Source organism: Haemaphysalis longicornis, unplaced genomic scaffold (genome assembly GCF_048455015.1).
Source record: "Haemaphysalis longicornis isolate Haplotype H1 unplaced genomic scaffold, Haemaphysalis longicornis Haplotype H1 scaffold_7, whole genome shotgun sequence".
In the NCBI taxonomy this organism is placed as follows: Eukaryota; Metazoa; Arthropoda; class Arachnida; order Ixodida; family Ixodidae; genus Haemaphysalis; species Haemaphysalis longicornis.
Genome location: NW_027526422.1, coordinates 133016907 through 133022543, shown reverse-complemented (window position 1 = coordinate 133022543; position 5637 = coordinate 133016907). Strand labels below are relative to the sequence as shown.

The window sequence follows — 5637 nt, the reverse complement described above, 5'->3', positions numbered from 1 at the left end:
TGGTTTGTTTCAGCACTAGGAGAGATTTGCAGACATATCACATAATTAAGATTAAGTAGAATCTATAAATAAACGAGGCATCGTTTGGCTTCAAATAAGAGATTAAAAAAATTGAGAAACGATATTTGAAAGGTGTTCGAGCGGTAGGGTTTTTTTGTGTGTTAAGCTTTCCTTTATTCCAAGCACATCGTTACTGGAAGATTGGAGGTCTCAGCAATCGGAGCGACTCGTCTCTTCCACAAATATTCGCGATTGCGGGACGAAAAGAAGGATTACTATTAGAGAAAACACTATCCTAAAACAACTTTACAGACCTACTGACTGATGCTTTGAAAATGGCGTGGTCAAGGCATGCTACCATTTTCGCGTCGTTTTAGAACTTCTGAACTTAGCAACAAAACCTAAGATACTGGGACTCTTTGCTGGGTTGTGCAGAGAATAGTTCCGGCAGGATATGCGACGGCACTTTTACTTGCAGGTGAAGTTTTCACTGGCACTGATGATACGGTCTCGGTCGGTGGTTTGCTTACACAAGGAATTCTCGCAAAGGCAATAGCTCTAACTGCAGCTTCGAGTGTGTTAGCAGCACAAAATGGTTCGTTTTGCGAATTGGTGAATTTGCTATTACGAGCAACTGAATTTCACCGTGATATTTGTTTCAATAACTCTCGTAGCTACTGGCCTAACTTGGTAGGCGAAGATGGTGCGCGGCGGATGTCCTCTGCGCACATTCCGTGTGATCAGTAGTATCGCATTAAAGCTTGCTGTGACAGTTGATGCCAACAAGAAACTTGCGGATTATGATTTGCTTTATGTTGCATATTTCGTGGCCTCGAAGTTATTCACTCAGTGTGGATTGTTTCTCGCCGCACTAGTAAAATAAAAAGGAAGTACTACATGTCTTGCAGGTTAAGACATTCTGCCGTTTTCTGGCGTATTTGTTAAAAATAAGGTTCTGTGCCAACTCCTAAATTAAACTGTCTGGCCACGTTAGACATTTAGCAGTGTTTGCGAATTTCGTTTCGAGATCATCGTTCTCTCAGGCAGTAATTACACTTACCTCTCTGAGGAGGGTTGTCGTCACATCGCGATCGTACGAGATGTCTCTGCAAAGAGTTTTCATTCCTCGTGTTAGTTAACGGCTACACGTTGCTGTCAAGTGCTTTTCTACATTGCGCTTTGTACAAACTCCAGAAACAAAAAACTTCAATCGTTAACGTGCCAAGGTTGTCATAACGATAGGGTTGCGTAGCGTCGAAAAGATTTTACTGAATGTTTAACGTTACAGTGCTTACCTGTTTATTCGCAAAGAACTTTACCTATATATGCATCGCTAAACTCTGCATGACGAGGAGGGGAGATCTGCGGACTAAGCCACCTTTGCCGACTTTCAACACTGATTTAAGAGGCGCAAATTCAGGCGAACGCTGAGAGAGTTTGTGCAAACAAAAATTGCTGTTAGTGGACTGACGATTTCACTACGATTATTTTTTGTATTTGCACTTGATCATGAAGGGGCAAGAAGCAGACACTTGCACCTGGCAAACTCAAGTCGATCTTCTGACAGCTTCACGACTGGTGTCGCCAAGCAAAACTAACAGTGACACATAAGTAAACGTTGAATGTGCTGGAACTTGAACTGCGAAAGAGGGGAGGTACTGGGCTGTAAACTTGCGTTTGTAGTTATAACTTGTTGAAGCGTGCGCTGGGGCACCACATGCCGGACAGCAATTTTGGAAGTACGAATAAAAGCGTCGTTTGTCTAAGAGCAAGTTCACCCTCACTGGAACCGATGGTTTTCTTCCGTTACTGCGGAATGATTTGGGGTTTGTCGTTTTAATGGCTGCTAACAGCGCGCAAAGACGAGGAACGAGAATCGAAAAAAATAGTTTGAGCTGCCTTAGTTCATTCGCCCCAGTCAATTATGAGGCTTGGTTTTGTAGATTAACGTGGTTGCACTTTTCTCTCTCTATTTTCTGTTTATTGTAATTTGTGGCACCAAATATCTAGAAACTTAATACTGTCAAAGTTAAATGAAAAGATCTCGTGAAAGCGTGTTCTCACAAGCAGGCGCTCTGACATTCGCACTTTTCTTCGAGAGTTCGGCTGGTCACTCTCGCAGCCATTTTATCTGCGCACCAGAGCTCTGCAACAAAGCAAATTAGAAAGAAAGGTTAGTGTTGGTGAGATATTGTTGGGAAGAGGATGCATTACAAACTGACAGATTCATCCACTTGCAAGGGATAATGGGAGGATGCAGTTTAAATGTCTTGTCGAAGAGATTGTATCCGTTCGTTGTTAGTAACTTTTCCAGCTACTGCATTGATCGACTATTTTCCCCATGTGGTGAATACAACATGAAGGATCGCGTACACTGTGGCAGCCTCGCAGGAACATAGCCGTCTTTTATTTTCCCGCACTTGCAGTTTGAACAAATCTGTGAAATTGTTTTGTTACGTCACAGGTTAGCATCACGTTTTGCAGCGTTCGTTTCGATTTGACATCAGTGCTGCAGAACTTGTGTTATCATTTTTCGGACAGAAGTCGTGCTTTTGCAATGAAAATGGTAACATTCAAATGCGTCGACTTTGCGTATCCAGCCGCAATTGTAGGAGAGGTGTTACACAGGCTAGTTAGAGTGGTTGGTCAGAAATGAACTAAAACGGACACTTCCATATCGCGTGAATGTAGAAGTAAGCCTTATGAACTGCGTGCATCAGGTTTAGAAAGGCAACCTATGCGTTACTATCAGGAAGGCAACGTATGCGTTACTTGTATGCAATAAAACCAGAAGAATGCAAAACTTTTATTGCACACTGGGCTGCATAGTATAACAAGCTAGATGCTGCCAGTTGGCACAAATGTAACAGCTGAAATTACAACGATCGCGAATTTTTTTTGTTAACAGGGAGTTCTAAACACGGCGAGTCAACATATAATCACGTCCAAACTTTGTAAGAAGTCATCTACTGTGTGTGGAAAAACTTCGCTCACGCTCAGCACTGCAGGTGACGTGTGTCTTGGCCAATTTCTCGAGTTGTGGAAGCTGAGCAGACAGGCATCCGCACGTTTCAACCACCAGGTACTGGAGGCACAAGTTCAGACAGTCCTGCATAGAAAGACGTGAAGGATACAGCTTAATAAGGACGTGAGATTGGTCTTACTTTGAGGTGCGCGAATTGTGGATGCCACGGAGAAAAAAAGAGCTAAATGAGGCCCCGATCGCTACCGCAGATTCGGAGGAGGGTAGAGGAAGTCGCGTGGCTCTTTCTCGCGCTCAGGAGGAAACAAACAACCGTAGCAATGGCAACAATGACCGGCTCACCGAAGTCCTACGTCGCGGCGCGACCTAGTTCATATCCAATAATTGACCGGTGCCGATGGTGTCGACAAGAATAGAACGAGTAATGACGGACAAGGTGGCGAGTGCACCCAAAATAAAACAAAAAAGTAGGCCGCCTGAAATGACGGTTCTGGCTTCAACGAAGGTTACATTAGTGTATCCCCTAAGCTCTTTTCTCCATAGAGTCAACATTCCAGCGAGCTCCAAATATCACGATCAGCTTGTCGAACGTCACGTGTAGGAGGTAGTCTCTTCCACACAATTTTTGTGGGTCCAGTTCAGAGTCATCCGAGTGCGCTCTTTGCCCCGGATTTACTCTTTGTTTGTCACCAACTCTCCTGCGTCTCTGCTTCTGGTACTCCATTCACTTGAGTTATTCGGTTTGTGTTTCTTTTGCCGGTGCTCGTAGTGATATGCCCGCTCCTACGGCAGGTAATTAAAACAAGTTCCTTAGGACACAGGGGTCTACTCACAATGGCTTTAAATCGCAACCGCTCTGTCTTTGCAGGCATTGTACGCCTCCCGCGTTTCGGCATTGTTGGCACACTTGCGCGACTGACCGCGCTTAGCCGCCACGGTACCGCTCTACCGACGACGAAATGCCAGCTATATGAATAGCGAACCTTTATTCACCTTGTTTATTGTGTAATTTGGCCACTGAACATATATTCCAGCTCGCTCTCCGCTGCCCATAAAGTAGGCGATTTGCACGTTATGTAAAATAAATTATTTTGGAGTTTTTGCTGCCGACTTCATTATTTAAAAATGATAGAAATACGTACTCACATAACTTGTCTGTTCGCTCTGCCCGTCGCATTCGTAAAAATGGCACCTCGCGCTCCCATTGAATGCCGTAAAATTGTTCGCTACTTTTGAGAAGCTGTTTTTCAAAGGGTCATGTGCCGGCTTACTAATAGGCGAAGAGTAGCTGTTAGCCGAGGAATTCATGCCTACGAAGATGAATTGCTCCAAGGCCGGAGCAGTTCTTCAAGGTCGGCTTGCATTGATTGATTATGACGTTTTAACGCGCTGATGCTACACAGCCGATAAGGCGCGCCGTAGTTGAAAGCTCCGAATTAATTTTGATTACCTGGGAAGGCCCTTAGTAGCGGAAGGCCCTTAGTAGCGATCACTTTTACGGCGAAAAGTAGCGAATAAGTTTTTGGCGTTCTTCGATGGGAACCCGAGGTGCTGTTTTGAATAATGCCGACGCGCATAACGAACAGACACTTAATATGGGTATGTCTTTCAATCATTTCTAAGTAAGGAAGTAGACATTAAAAATAAAACACAAGATTTCTTTTATCAAACTTGCAAATCGCCTACTTTATGGGCAGCGGAGAGTGAGCTGGAATATATGTTCAGTGGCCAAGTTACACAATAAAGAAGGTGAATAAAGGTTCGCTATTCATATAGCTGGCATTTCGTCATCGGCAGCGCGGTACCGCGAGACTGTGCTTCGTACGCGCTTCATTCGGGGACGCCGTTCCCAAGCCGCTAGTCTCATTGTCTATAAATAATAAAGCACAAAACAAAGAAATAAAACAATACGCGCAAGTGTTTATCAGGACGCGAGGACCATTTTCTCCAAAGCCTTCGCAATCGTCAGGTTAGGCCCCAAATGTGCCATCGGGAAGACAGGAATGCTACAAAGGCGTCGCTATGTGGCGCTTGAGTGACGATTGCAGCACCGCTGCAGGAAGCGATAAAATCAGCGTGCCTGCGAGTAAAACAGGACGCGCATGCGCGCCGCGCCGATCTCGACAACAGGCGGCGGGCCTCCAGAGCGCGCATCGGTTGCTTTTGCCACACGCTCGCGTGGTCTGCAAAATTAAGTCCCCGACTGTACGAAAACGCAAAACGTAAAACCTCTCTTCCGAAGACTCTTCGCTGTGATCAGGAAGTGGGAGGCATGACAAACAGTCGGAATCTGCATTCTCTCCTGATGACTTGAACTTAAGCGTATACGTGTAAGCAGACAGAAGAACGGCCCAACTTTGCAGTCTCGCTGCAGCGATCGTTGGAATGCCTGTCTTCGGGCCCAAGATTGTGTGCAAAGGTTTGTGGTTCGTAACGAGGACGAAGGTGCGTCCATACAGGTAGTAGTGAAACTACCTCACTCCAAAAACTAAGGCAAGCGCTTCCTTCTCTATCTGGCTGTAGCCAGTTTCTGCCTTAGAGTGAGTACGTGATGCGTACGCAATAGGACGACACTAACCTTTGGCGTTCACATGTGACAACACTGCGCCGATACCATACGCCAAGGCATCGCACGATAGTTGCAGTGGAGTGGT

At 45.3% G+C, this 5637-nt stretch overlaps 1 long non-coding RNA gene across 1 annotated transcript; it reads right to left on the bottom strand.

Moving 5' to 3' along the window:
- Positions 1-1059: 1059 nt before the first annotated feature.
- LOC144146088 (uncharacterized) lies at positions 1060-3111 on the bottom strand. Its single transcript, XR_013317659.1, has 3 exons — positions 2995-3111; positions 2065-2146; positions 1060-1106 (listed from the first exon to the last, which is right to left on the bottom strand). It is a non-coding gene; the product is annotated as an uncharacterized LOC144146088 (long non-coding RNA).
- Between the last annotated feature and the right edge of the window lie 2526 nt (positions 3112-5637).